Source organism: Myotis brandtii, unplaced genomic scaffold (assembly GCF_000412655.1).
Source record: "Myotis brandtii unplaced genomic scaffold, ASM41265v1 scaffold406, whole genome shotgun sequence".
NCBI lineage: Eukaryota > Metazoa > Chordata > Mammalia > Chiroptera > Vespertilionidae > Myotis > Myotis brandtii.
The window spans coordinates 328,802-344,289 of record NW_005365599.1 but is presented as its reverse complement, the minus strand read 5'-3'; the positions used below and the strand labels follow the sequence as shown (position 1 = coordinate 344,289).

The window sequence follows — 15,488 nt, the reverse complement described above, 5'->3', positions numbered from 1 at the left end:
CCGCCTCCCGCGCAGGCGCACTGCTGGCCTCCGCGTACCCTTCTCCCCTCCCCCACTTTGGGACCGCCATCTTTCTAGTGGGCAGTGCCCTTTGCGTCATCTTCCTCCTCCCATCCTTTACCACACTACTCGTGAGGGGGGCCCGGTAGGCCCCGGCTGTAAAATCCGGGTTTTCCCGCCCCTCCCTCACCTCTCCCACTTCAGTAAGATCAGCCTTCCCCGAACCGGCTCTTCCCAGTTGATAGTCTCCCTGATGACTTTCAAAAGCTCCTTTCTCGTAATACGATTTTATAAAGTAGGTTCCTCTAAATGTAAAGAAGTCTGTGGAAAACTCAAAGTAAATGAGGTGCTTTGTTTTGTTTTAAAGCCGAGTCAACGTAATTGGCCGGGTAACTTGGCTTCAGCCCAGCAAGCTTTGAGGTCACGTGATTGCCCCATTCCTCCAAGCCTGAGGTTTCGCAGTCCCGCGCCGCCGGGATGGAACTCTATCGCCATTTCCGGTCTGTAGATCGTGGGGCATCGTCACTTCCTTAGCAGTACACTTTAACCCATTCCACCCATGCCTTCTAGGTTGCACTTTACAACATAACCTTTATGGGAGTTTTTAGTTTTTTCTTAGGATTTAATCGCAACAAAATTAACGTTCAAACAATCCGCAAAAATTCAGGCCCCTAAGATGTAACGCGCCAGCCTGGTGGCGGCAGGGCGGAGCTCAGGGTCACGTGACTGTCTAGACCCGCCCCGCCCTCTGCAGCTGAAGACTTCTCCTCCCTCAGTGGCCGAGCCTGGAGGTCCGTGGTCTGTGCTGCTTCTGCGTCTCGCGCAGTGTCAGGTGAGCGGCGACCTGTAACCGGCGGCAGGTGGGGATCAGAGAAGGGGTGGGAGGAGGGAGAGAAGGGAGAGCGTGAACGGCGGCCTCAGCGGGTCTGGGCTTCCTTCCCGCTGTCATCCTGCACGGACGAGGAGCCCATTTCGCCCGTTCTCCTCCCCCCGCGCTCCCCCACTGAGTTGAGACGCCCCCGCGGGTTGAGACGTCCACTGTTCTCGGCTTTGGGGGTGAGTGCGGCCATTATGGTTTCCTCTTCGGAGTCTGTGGGGCTTCGGGTCGTGGGATTGATTCAGCCATTCTTGCGGGTCTGTAGTAGCCTGTAGTTCCCAATCCCCAAAGCCCATTCTTTGGTAGAGGCCCTGCCCGTCTTCCCTTCCACCTGCGGCTGGGGAGCGGGCAGGTATGAAGAACCCTGGAGGCAGAGGCGTCTCCGGTGAGACTGGCTTGGGAGGGAATGACACTGGTGTGGCCCTGGCTGCGGAGTCACTGCAAAGCCTGCTTCCGAACGTGCTTTCTCAATAATGTTGAGCTTTTAGCTGATAGCCTTGCAAGAGGCGTCCTGTAGGTGCTCACAGGCTTTGGAAGGGTAAAAGCAAGCCTTCTAGCTTTCTGGTCTGTGATGTTATGGTGCCGTAAGGGAGAGGATAGTTGAAAGCATAAACGGGAGGTGTAAGTAACGACAGCCGCGATTGAATGGGGAGGCGTTGGAAGATGGTGTTTCGGTGTCGCGATGCGAGACTGGCTGGTTTGTGGGAAAGTGATTAGGTTTCACTAAAAGGGACCTAGTTCTTCAGGACACTAATTGGGCAGGAATATACTTGAATCAAATATGCTTCACCATAAACTGAAAGGAAAGGAGGTGAAATTGAGAGGCTGCTGACTTCGTGTTTTATGCCTTTGACGTTTTCCTTTGCCATTTCTCCCTAATATCGCACTTACTTGCCACTCCCAAGCAATTCCGTGACCAGCAGCAAATCCATTTTAAGTAGCACTTATGCCCCTCCTTAGCTTTCCCCATTTGTAAAACTCCAGGTGACCTCTTCAGATTTTGATGAATAGTATTTTGTGAAAATACAGAAATTATTTTGCTGAGGTTTTTGCCCAACCCAGTGTACTCCCATGTCATTTGCAATGTAGTAACCAATGTTTTGACCCCAAACAATGTGCTTTAGGGAAGAGTGTTTTTCAGTTTGGGGTTTAAACTCTTTTATTTATACTGCAAACATAGAAGGTCCCGTGGTTCTTTTAAATTGGAAGGCCTAGCAGAAATTATAATTTTGATTTTAAAATGTAAATTTTTAAATCTGAAAAATAATAGTCTCAGTTAAACCTTTTAATTTTCTAACCAATATAATGGAAGAATCCATTAAAAAGAGCTGGAAAATGAGAAAGATGGAATCATCTTTGAGTGGTGAATGTGACTGACTGATTTTTGGTTTTCTGTATCTTCCAACTTCTCCACAATTAACTGGTCTTATTTTAATTGAGGAAAACAAAAGTTAAATTCTAGAGTAATAGTGATTTAATAAGACTTCCCCTCTTTCGGTGACATTCCACCAAATTAGACAAATTCCTGAAGTTTCCTAGAGGTTCAAACCAGTCCTGTCTGGATAAGACCAAAAGGGGAAAGAAAACCAGCTAAAATGCAAGGAGTACTAGTTGGGGGAATGTCAGTATGAAAGAGGCTGAATGACTCTGCAGTTTTACTTCACAATTCCCCCAATTTTAGGGAACTTATTAAAGCAATAACTTAGAGTCTAAGTCTTAGACCACTAATGAAATCAGAAAGATTATCAGCAGGAATTGATAACTAAATTGCTATTAAAGTTTAAGTTGAAAAAGACCTCTGATATAATACACAGTTTACAATACAAACAGGTAGTTTGAAGTTTGGAAGTCCGACTAGCTTTATCAGTTAATTAGTATTACATATAAAAATCTTAACATGTATTAGGGAATTGTGCTATAGTCCAATATTAAATGGCGCACAAGGATTTTTGTGTTAGGGTTCCTAATACCACTTATGTGCTTACTCTGAGGTATAATATTTCATTGCTTTTATAGATTATTGCCACCATCAAGAATGCTTTCTTTCCCTATGGGCAGAGAGCCTGGAGACCACATACTACTACACAATATTTTCTATTCCTCAGTTTTCACTTCTAGCACATTTAAGTACTGTTTTCTGGGCTGTTACTTAGTAAACCATAAAGCTCTTAGCAGTTCAAGGACAGTGTCTCTACTGTTGTGTCTTCAGCACTAGGTTGCTGATGTACCTGATAGGTACACAGTAAATTGTTTATTGAATGAGTGTTTGACAACTGGACAAGGAATTCAAACTATTTTCAAAGTTCTTGCAGATCATAGTTCCTTCTGAGGTTGTGCACTATTCGTTTTCAAATATAAATTGCTACTAACCATCCAAGTCATGGTCAATACAGTAGATATAAACCTCGGATGGACTTTATTAATACAGTGACCAGTTTATTTTCACAGGACATTTGGATGAAAGTGAAAGGAAAGGAAGAGAATGAGTTGTACTTAATGAAAAAGTGGGTTGTACAGACAACAAGTGATATAGCATTCAACTAAAAGTCAGGATCATCATTCAACTCTGCCACTTTAGTTTCATGCTCTTTTAAGTAAAGTTGGGGGTGTGGATTAAGGTTTTTATACTTAGCAGCCTTCCTGTCAAGATTACTGTGAATTTAAGTGAGATTAAACTGTAGATAACCTATGTGAAAATATTTAAAACCTAAGTGGTATTTTTTTTTTGAATCCTCACCTGAGGATATATTTTTTCCATTGATTTTTAGAGTGAGTGAAAGGGAGGGAGGAGGAGGAGAAAGAGAGAGATGATTGACCTGAGAGAGACATCAGTGCACACACCCCTACTGGGGCAAGGGATCAAACTTGCAACCCAGGTATGTGCCCTTGACCGGGAATCAAACCCATCACCCTTCGGTCTGCGTGCCAACTCTCTAACCCCTGAGCCACACTGGCCAGGGCTAACCTAAGTGGTATTGAAATGTAAAGCAAAATAGTACAGACTTTACTAGAAAAGATTTCCTAAGCTTTGTGACCTTGGACAGTTTACTTAATCTAAGCTTAAATTCCCTCATGTTTAAATCTATCCATAGGTGCTATTAAATTAGATCATGAATGCAGAGGGCCTAGTATATACAGGGTGGGGGAAAAGTAGGTTTACAGTTGTGAGTACACGAAACACAGAGTTTATTCTTGTATTATTATTTATTAATGATTGTATTATTTTCATATGAATAACTATAAACCTATTTTTGCCCCATCCTGTACTTTATAAAGAAGACTGAAGACATTTTATAAAATTGAGTAACAGGTTTGGAGAAAGGAGTAGAATTTGAAATGAGAATTGGTGGTATTGAAAAGCTGAAATTTGTAATGAGGCCATTCAGAAAAATAGAGGAGAAAGAAAAATATACTTTTAGCAAAGATTATAAAGCAGATTTATTAATAGGAACTGAGAAATATCAATATATAGACCATTATTTTGGCAACTACAGTGACTTAATATTTTCTATAAAAAGATTTTCCAAAGCATATGATCATTAGTATGTGGAATCAATTTAAGGAGGTAGTTCTTCTATTTCTAAATTATTATCCCTACAATGGATTATAGAAATATATTAAAATTGTACAGACCTATAGAAAACATGAGTTTACACATGTTTAAAATGTTTGCCTTTTATTTTAAGTGTTTTTATATAGTATTTTTATCCTCATATGAAGTAGACATAGGCATGTAAAAAACATAATGGAGAAATGAAGTAGAATAAAATTTTTCCCTTCCTAGGTTGAGATGATTCACAAGGATTGGTGGGTTTGTATTGGAAAATATCAGTACATTAAATAATAATTGAAGTATAGCTGTCATGAGTTTATGTTTCACCTTACTCTTGAAAAAAAATTATTACTCATTTGTTCTGAGGAAAAATTTTATTAAGAGATTATTAGTAAAACTTTAAAAGTTTTACTATTTTCTTTTATATTATGAAATGAAAGTGGCTTTGATTTAATAAGCGTATTCTCTTATACGTATAGTATATGTGTGTGTATATATATTCTGTGCATAGTAATCTGTGGCTTCTTTATATCCTTAGTTTTACGACTTCTGTTCAGGTAGATTTCAGGCAGTTATGAATGATGAACAACTAAGTTACAGAACAACTTAGTTGTAATTTTGATGTGGTTGTGGGAGGATGTGAGTGCGCATTTACTTACTCTGGAATCTTGACCAGAAGCGTTCATATAAAGGAATTTAATACGTACATGAGATGGTATATTTCAGTCGAATGGGAAATAAGGGCACATATATAGTAAATGTAACTGACATAACTTCTCTGTCTAGAAGAAAATAAAATTGAGCCAGGACTTAGCAGTATTTGCAAAATAAAATTTCATATGATTAAAAGCTTAAATATAAATAGTGAAATACTTAAAATATTAAACTCCCTAAATTTTTTTTATGTATACAAGATTGGAAACTTAAAAGTTACAAAAGCAAACATAGATATATAATGAAGAATTTTTCAATGGCAAAAATAAAGGGCAAGACAGACTGAAAAGAAATGTTTGAAATACATATAACAGATAAAAAAATTAACATTTTTAAGAACTATTGCTGTTAAGAAAAAGTTCACACAATAGAAACATGGATAAAACATATGACCAGAACTTCCCAGAAGAGAAATCAAAACATTTAACAAACTTATGAAGAGTTGTATAACCTCACTAGTAATTAGTATACTAACAATAGAATATTCTTTTCTGACTAGCACAAATCAAGTGGTAAACCTGCTGTAGCAGGGATGTGTGGCAAAGGATTTTCTCATTTGATACTAGTGGAGATGTAAATTGTTACAGCGTTTTTAGTAAACAATCAGGCAATAGCTGTTAGTATTGAAAATATATATTCTGGCACCTAGCAATCGCACTCTGTGGAATTTTTTTCTTAGACATAAAAGCAACAGTTAGTAAACAAGTTTTTACATGAATGTTGATTGCAGCAGTGTTTGTAGTAGCAAAAACCTAAAAACAAAGGGAATGCTTGTCAATAAGGGTATTGAGATACCTATATATCTATCTATATACATAGATAATGGCACAGGCATATTATGGAATGTTTTTAGATCAATTAAAAGTTAAATATGTACTACTGAGTTAAAAAGATTTCCAAATACATCCTAAAAGGACTTCCATTGTGTATCTTAAGTGAGAAAGGCAAAGTTTAGAAAAAGGTATATAATGAAATCCCATTTTTGTAAACCACTTAAAAACCAGTTTTGTTTATGCTTATGTGATTGTCAGCAATGGAGGGAGGAAATAAAAGAAAAGGAAAATTAAGAAAGAAAAAGGCAGGGTATTTGCAATAACATGCATGTAAAACTACATGTCTGTACAAAATGAATTTCAGGAAAGGGTAGTTTCCTGAATGTTTACTGGTTATCTCAGAGAGGTGAGATGAGCATTTCAGGTGATTTTTACTTCCTTCCTTACACTTTTCTATGTTACATGTCTCTATTTTTACAGTCAATATATAATGTATCTGTAATAAAGCAAGCAAACTATTTACATTTTTAAAAAGGTATTAACAAAAGGAAAAATATTATTTGAAATGGCCAGGAATGACAATTATCATAATTCTTTTTGTCTCAGTTATTTAGGTATATGTGAGGAAAGTGTATAAATTATCCATAAATTCTCTTTAATTTTGTGTGTATGATAACCCTTGAACACCCAGTAAGAATTTGCCATTAAAAATGTACAGGAAAATTATAGACATTACCAGATAAGGTTACAAATATACATTTTATTTTTGGTATGGATGTTAAGTCCTCTGGGATTGCTTTCTACCTTGGAGATACAGAGCATATTGCACAAGTTTGGGATCTGTCACCTGACTTAATCATATGACAGAAACAGTATTGTATAAGGAAAAGTTCACATTTGGGTTTTGTAAACAAAAATAAATTGCTATAAGATTAACTTTCCTTGAGAAAGCTTCAAATGAGAATGTCTATAACACCCTGCCCTGTGTGGGTCAGTGGTTAGAGCGTCAGCCCGGGCACCAAAGGGTTGTGGGTTCAATTCCCTGTCATGGGCACATACCTGGGTTGCAGGTGGGATTCCAGGCCCCACCTGGGATGCATGTGGGAGCAACCAATCCTTATGTCTCTCTCATATTAATGTTTGTTTATCAGTCAGTTTCTTTCTCTCTCTCTTTATTTTCCCCCTTCCTTCTCTCCACTCTCCCTAAAAATCAATGGGAAAAATTATCCTCAGGTGAGGATAAACAACAAGAAAAGAATGTCTATAAAGAAGAAGATGAAAAGTTTTAATTACTTAATATTTGATTTCAGTCCTTATTTTAAGAGTCTGAAGTTAATACATCATTCAAATCCATAATAGAAAATGGCAGATGCTTTAGAGCTGGATTTGTTGCATGATTCAAACCTCCCCTGGTCCTTTCCCCTGGATGACAGGCCATGATTGGCCCTGATCACTGGCCAGGCCTATGGACCCCACCCATGCACGAATTCGTGCACCTTTAGTTGTAGATATAACTTGAAATGCTCCTTTTGTGATTTATATATTGAAGTGTTCTATCCATTGAAGTTTGAGTGCATGTATATTATTAAAAGAATGCTACAGTTGCTAGTAATTATGAAAGTTGTTGATTTTTATGTGCAATTGCTATAATTGTTAGTAATTGTGAAAGTTGTTGATTTTTATGTACCAAAACAATTATGTAAGAGCTTGTAAAAAGTTAAATACGGAGTCAGATTGCCAATTACTATAAACACTGAGTGTAATGGCTAGCTAAATGTAGGCATAACTATATCTTCTCTTATGAGAAATGGGTTTTTAATAATCTATAAGTCCTAGTCTTAGGTAATGCAGAATTAAGCTGTAAGGGGCTTTATTCAGATGTGTTACAACATCCACAAATTCTTTTGAATATAACATACTTCTATTCAGTGTCCTCTATTTTATTTGTTTGAAGAAAGGAAAAATATATCTCTTACTGTTAAAACACAAAGCAGGCTGATTGATACCAACCTCTTTAACCTGATCCAAAGCAGACACTTAAAATACAGAAATCAGCTTAGTGTACCTACAGTCCTTGAGTATAGATTAATAGTACCTGCTATTGTTCAGTGGGGTAGGTGTGTGTTTTAAATATGATCTCATTCTTATCCAAAGATTCTGTTGGATAAGGAGGGTGGGGAAAGTACCTATGAATAGACAGAGATAAACAGACTATAGATTCTTTATTGTGAACTATTTCTACCTCAAATCAAAGCGGTATACAGCAGTAAATAATAACTATCCCACTACCTCCACCCTCCAAATGAACCATTGAACTCTATAGCAACTTTGATATCCAAAGTATTAGCCTGAGCCTTTTTAAAAAAATATATATTTTATTGATTTTTTACAGAGAGGAAGGGAGAGGGATAGAGAGTTAGAAACATTGATGAGAGAGAAACATCGATCAGCTGCCTCCTGCACACCCCCTACTGGGGATGTGCCCGCAACCAACGTACATGCCCTTGACCAGAATTGAACCTGGGACCCTTTAGTCCGAAGTCTGACGCTCTATCCAGTGAGCCAAACCAGCTAGGGCGAGTCTGAGTCTTGGAAGACAAACTCTTCTATTCCTCCTGGCTCAAAAGTTTATTCAAGATAGGGTTAAGATTTTCCTAATCCTCAACCAGAATACTACCAGTAAGCCCTGTTCTGCAAACAAAGATGAGTAAGTACTGTAGTTGCATATCTAACTTATATACTACTGAGCTGTTAAGGGACTGTGGAAAATCCCAGGATTTGCTGAACTTGACAAGAGGGTGCCCACAAAGTCTTATCACATAAATTCACTCTGAACAGACTGAAACCTGTTTGGTTGTTTTCAGCTGTTTCCCCTACAGTTCTAGGGTTAAGGTCCTCTTTTAGGCCCGTAGTCTTGTAACTGTTAGCTGACAAGTAAAAACAAAAGTGAATATGATGTATTTTGTATAAGCATTATGCCCCTACAGCAAGCATGTCAAACTCAAATGCTAACAATGGACTAAATAAACAAGGTTTAAGTTTATGTGGGCTGCAAAAAAACAAAAGCTTCAATTTTCATAGAAACATAGGTTTATTTCGATAGAGACATGCTGAATACAAAGGGCTGAAATAAATGAGTAATCATTAACGTAAAGTAATAGAACATTTTAATAAAAATTAATATTTTTTCTTAAACATTAACTTACCAGACACGAATAACTGCATAAATTAATAAGTGTAATGCAAATAAACCTAATTTTCTTGTTCTTTGAAAGCGAAATATTTCCTGTTGCGCACACCAAATGAGTCAGTACAAGACTAATGACGTGGCAATGGGCTGCTAAAATATTCGCTGCTGGTATTAGTGGAGAGAAATGGTGTGCCTGCGTGTAAGGCACGTAAGGGAAATGAATGCAACACGATTATCGTAATCAGTCATTAGCAAACATTGTAGTTCGTTATTAATTATATATAACAGGATATTGTAAAAATTAAGTTACGAAATTTTTATTAAAACATTTCTTACATACCATTATATTGGCTGGGCCGCAGAAATATTCGTTGTGTGCACTTCAAAGGGGTTGTATCTACAGTATTTTCACTCAATGCATCACACTGCCTATTTCCCACATCCCTTTGCCATTACTGTCATTGGGCACTATTTAGTAATTGCCTACTATGTATCAAGGTGCTTTACATATGATTAGGGTACTCCATGAACAAAGGAGATGTAGTCCCTTTTTTCCTGGCACTTAAAACAGTTTAGCAGTGGAGACGTCTATACCTTGAAAAACTCCATTACAATAGTGGCAAGTACTACAAAGGAGCAATATTGAAGACTATGAACATACCAGGGGAACTGGAAGTTAGTACCTAGCAAACCATGCTATTGAAAACCTTCTTCAGCTCGACCCAGGTGGCTCAGTGGTTGGGCATCGACCTGTGAACCAGAAGGTCAGGGTTCAATTCCCAGTCAGGGCACATGCCCAGGTTGTGGGCTCGACCCCCAGTGTGACCCTCAGTGTAGGACAACTGTGGGCAAACTACGGCCGGGCCGGATCCCGCCTGTTTGAAATGAATAAAACTAAAAAAAAAAAAAAACGAACCCTTTTATGTAATGATGTTTACTTTGAATTTATATTAGTTCACACAAACACTCTATCCATGCTTTTGTTCCGGCCCTCCGGTCCAGTTTAAGAACCCATTGTGGCCCTCGAGTCAAAAAGTTTGCCCACCCCTGGTGTAGGACCTGCAGGAGGCAGCCGGTCAATGAGTCTCTCTCATCATTGATGTTTCTATCTCTCCCTCTCCTTTCCTCTCTGAAATTATTTAAAAATATATATATTTGAAAAAGAAAAAAAGAAAACCTTTAGTGATTGTCCTTCTCCTCTCCCCACAGCCAATTTAGTTAAATAAACCCTGGCTATTATTAATCATAGAATACTAGGCAAATTGTTAGAAATGCAGATTTCTTTCCCTCTGAATTGAAAATATGTGTAGACTTTTGACTATCTGTACTACTTTTAAATACACTGCGAAGTGTTTTATCACCTATATTAGGCATATTTTCATTGCAGAGATTTTATGGATTCCTGAGTTGGAGGTGGACCTATTTGTGGTGATGCTTCATTTTTAACATTGGGTTAATATGCCTTTGCACAGTTTGTGAACCTGCTTTCTCTTCTATTCCATCTATGAAATAAATGACAGAACAGATCTATTTGAATATATAAATATTATTTTATAATACAAATATAATAGCATTTTTACTGCAACATTGTCAGTGCTGACTCTTGTATGTATGTAATCCATCTCAAATACATGCATTGCTTATATTTGGCCAATTTGACTGCTCATAGTGTTTTCTTGGCAAAACAATCAAGAGAAGTTCTCATTAAGCCCTAGTTGGTTTGGCTCAGTGTATAGAGCTTCAGCCTGTGAACTGAAGGGTCCCGGGTTCGATTCTGGTCAAGGGCACATGCCTGGGTTGCGGGTTCGGTCCCCGGTGGGGGGCATGCGGGAGGCAGCCAATCAATGATTCCCTCTCATCATTGATGTTTCTATATCTCTCTCTTCCTCTCTGAAAAAAATAAAAATAAAATAAATAAATATATATAACGTTCTCATTAAGATTCAAAAGGGTGTTACAGTATTTGTAAGCAGTTTTCAAGAGAAATTTCTAAGTCTCTTGAGCAATGACCTTTTTCTTTCTTTTGGTAGTCATAAAATTTCTAGGTTGACTACTTTGGAAGGGGATATAATTCTCATGCATGACCACTAGCATTTTTTTAAATTGGGAAAGTCACTTCATAGCTGACTGAGAAAATCTATCCAAAAGCCTAACCACCATTGCAGGACTCAGAGGCCATGAAAGTTAAGGATACTCTCAGAAGAGAATTTGCTAAGGACAATCCTTTTCACAGTGAACTTGGAGTAGCAGACTGTTTAAAAGAGCAAAGAAATTTCCCGAACCTCCCCAACAAACTTTGCCTTACCTCTTATTGGTCTAAAAGTTATTATCATTTCTAGACCACTCACTGGCAAGGGAATTGGAATGACTTTGATGGGCTAATCAGAATTGAACCAAGTTAGGGTTTTGTCGACAAGGAAAAAATGGGGAACTAGTTATGCATAGTAATCTGCCACTAAGCCTTCCTAATGGGGTTACTGAGGAGGTAGGTTAAATGAAATGAGTAGAAAAATGCTTCACAAAATGATTTAATACTATACTCTGTCTATATAAGGTAATGTTGTTAGCTGGAATTCTACCTATCCTATAACTTTTTTGACCAAGCTTAAGAATATTAAACAGATTCATGATGCCTTTCTCTAAGAAGGTAAACTGCGTATGCAAATAAGTGTTTGATTGTAATCAACTAGACTTTTCTTCATCTTTTAACTATTACTTCCAAAGGTAGTTTTTAATCAGTTGGATAGAATGTACTTTTTCAAGTGTTACATTAAAACAATATTTCAGTGTCAATGAAGTGCCCCAGGAACTTGTATGTAAATAAATATTATCTTAAAACCTTGGTACTTAGCTTTTATATAACACCTCACCCTTGCCCCCAACAGCCGTATCATCCAAGACTGGTATTTAAAAGAATTATTTCTGGGATGAGATTATCATGTATAGTACATTAACCAGTAGCAATTTGGAGAGGACCTTGTAAGATGGAAGGGAAAAAAAGTGGGCCTCTGGTGGTGTGATTTGCCACTGCAGTGTTCTACAGTGTGTATGGGAGAGACTGATGACTCATTCGATCAGATAGTTGCCTGTGCATACCTTCTGGATTTTTCCCCTTCTAAAGCAGGGTTTGGTTGTTTTTTTAATCTTTCACAAATATGGGGCAGGAACCCTATAATTTTTGACTATAGGAATCTTAGTTGTAAATTACAGTTCTTATCAAAGTAGGAATTCAGCGTAAGGCACAATTTTATGTAATTATTGAGTTGTAATCTATGAGAGCAATTGTGTATACCACACTGTTTTCATGAAAGCGACTGTTTTTGAAGTAGGTGTCATGCTTTTATTTTTAAAATGATTAAGAGCAACAAAAATAGCTGTGTATTATATTGGGAAGAAATATTTAAATAGCATATATGACTTTAGCATTAAATCATATCATGATAGTTTGGACCTTGTGGAGATTTAGGATAAGATTAACTTTCAATATTATCTAACCTGCACTATAATTTGCTCATTGCAAGTTAAAATGTTTTGGGAGTTGCTTTCTTAATATTGTTCAAAGCCTTTGCTTTTTCATATACTGGTGTACCACAAGAATTTTTAAAACATACCATAACTGACTATTTAGTCTGGGGCACTGACCTCTCTTTTCCCTTAGATTGTCAAATAATAAAAGTGACAACAGCCAACACACATGTGTCTAGGGTGAATGAATCAAAATTGTACCTATATTTTTTGTCAGATCAAAAGTATATAAAGATGTAATGTATTTTTTGGTGTGCCACAGAATTTTAGTAATTAGTGTTTGTGTGCCATGAGATGAAAAAGGTTGAAAATTGCTAGCATAGAGACATAAACATTTAAAAGTGAAGCAGAAGATTTTAGTGGGGTATTTTTGTTTTCACTGTTATGTGCTATATGCTTAGCCCAACTCAGTGGTGAAGTCAACATAATACGAATCATTTTTATTTGTGGGGAGGAAGCACTTTCATATTTTTCTTGTAAAACAGATATTGGATGAGATGAAGTAGAGAACATGAAACATACCAAAAGCAATGCTAGTCCATGTTCAGTGGAATGCTTTTGAAACACTGGCATTAGCAGAAAAGGCTAGTACTTAATAAAATTTACATTTCTTATTGGAAAAAAATATACAAGAGCATACAAAGAAATTTCTCTGCTTACAGAAGACTGTTACACTATTCTCAGTCAAGATTCTGGGGAGAAGAAGTGGGGGGGGAGGTTATTTATTCACTTCAGTGTTTACTTGTTTTCCTGCAATTGAGGTATTTTGGTGGAAAAGCTTTAGAAGTACAATGGGGACCCTTATTTGAGTGCTGTGGGAATTGCAGATTTTAATGTTCAGAGAGCCTGTTACTTAGGACCAATCCTTGGGCGTTTCTCTAAGTATTTAACTGTTAAGAGGCTGGAGCCTAAAACTTATGGACCTAGGAAAACATAGTTTCCAATTCTATAAGAATACAGTACTTTAGAAGTTAAATAAACTCTTATGAGTTGGGACTTCTTTTTCTGTAACTACTGATGATGGGGCTCCATCTAAAATTTGAAGGATGAGGAGCAAATTCCCTGTAGAAACTAAGGCTTTGGTTGTATGGGGACTTAACCTCCATGTCAGTTGCTTGATTTAACCCAAGCATTGTTCTAAATGCCCTGCTTCTTAAACCCACTTTTGTATTTCTTTTCCCATTTTACAATATAACTACAAGATAACTAAGACAGAAAACAAGCCAAAAATTATAGGGGTTTAATTGTGAGTCTTAAGTTTCAATTGTCCTGGGAGTAATTGTTCAATATTTTATTATTTGAATATTTTGGGTTCTCTGGAAGCAGATGCCAAGAAACAGTTTGGTGTATAAGATGTTTGTTAGGGATCAACCTGTGTGAAAGGGAGGGGGCTGAAGCAGAGTTGGGCAGAGGAAGAACTTGAAATGCAATGCAAGTCCAACAAAACCTCAACCAAACTGGTGGGGAAATCTGGAATGAAGTATTGCTTGTGACAGTATCCTACCCTGGGCTGATGTGACTGGGCTTTTATACCTTCACTTTGCTCAGTCACCAGGTGCAGGTTGGCCTCTGAAGGGTGTGAACAGGCTATGTTTCTGAAACCTACCCTGAAGGGCTGACAGCTGTCAGCTATCCTGACCACAGTTTCCTGTCCTTCTAGGACATCTCCATGTCTAACCGGATAAAACTGCTGCCTTGAGGAAGAGACTATTGTCCCCTGCACCTTATAGAATTGTTTAGATGCAGAGAAGAGAAAGTAGCCTAGTTACAGGCTTTGGAATAAGACTGCCTAGATTCAAATCCCACCTTTTCTGCTTGCTAATTTTGTGGTCTTGGGTCAAGTTATTGAAATCTCCATTCTTTTAGTTTCCCTATTTGTTAAATGGAAGTGGTATTAGGGGAATCTGAAGTTATCCAGTAACCATTCACTGAGTACTTATGAAACTTGAATTCTATGCACCTCATGAAACTTGAATTCTATGGAGTGATACAGTAAACAAGTAAATTAGAAAATAGTAACTGTAATCTTTCTGGTAGTTATAAGTGCTATGAGGAAAATCAGGCTAAGAGAGTTGAAGATGACAGTGGGCAGAAGGGGACTATTTCATGGGAGTGAGGAAAAAACATTCCAGGCAGGGGCATAGCAAGTATATAGCTTCCTGTTGCTGGAGCCAAGATTAAAATATACCGTATTTTTCTGTGTATAAGACACCCCCATATATAAGACGCCTCCCACTTTTCCAACCCAAAATTAAGAAATCAATATTTTAAACATAAAACAGAACACATTTTTATGTAGTCATTATGCAGGTAATGTTTACATATCAGTACTATGATATTATGCAGCATATCACTTTATTCAGCCTCTGTTGCATCACTGCTCTCTTCTTCATCACTATTAGTTCGAGACATATCAATTTCTTCAGCTTCTATTGTATCACTGCTGTCTTCTGCCTCACTATATATGTGAGATCATCCTCATAAACTGGTGGCATTTTCTGAGCTAACTTTGCTCGTATTCTCATGGCCAACCTTTCTCTCCTCATGAAATTGAAGCACTATTTTGCCTTTCCTATAAAATCAACAATGATCATTTCGCTTGCAAACATTCTTGCCTGACATTGAATAAACTTGGTTGACACACATAAGCCACTCTGGCGCTGCTCCATAATCAAAGTCTTGAGCCTCTGCTGCAAGTTTGCCCATTTTGCTAGCTTTCCTCTTAAGGTCTTCTTCTTTTTAGGCATCTTAAGGAGTTGTTCTTCCTGTTTTCTCCACTGTCTAATCATATACTCAGTGGGAGGAGGTCCAAATTGTCTCTCTGCAGCTCTATTTCCATGCTATTTTGCATAGCTG

At 37.7% G+C, this 15,488-nt stretch overlaps 1 protein-coding gene across 3 annotated transcripts in view; it reads left to right on the top strand.

Annotated features, from left to right (window-relative positions):
- The first annotated feature begins 547 nt into the window (after positions 1–547).
- The window catches only part of ATP6V1A (ATPase, H+ transporting, lysosomal 70kDa, V1 subunit A), a 56,768-nt gene continuing 41,827 nt past the window's right edge, over positions 548–15,488 (top strand). Inside the window, exon 1 of one of the 3 annotated variants that reach the window (XM_005873308.2) lies at positions 548–860. The gene's annotated coding sequence lies outside the window, so the exon portion shown is untranslated. The other 2 variants (XM_005873306.2, XM_005873307.1) reach the window with 2 other exon arrangements.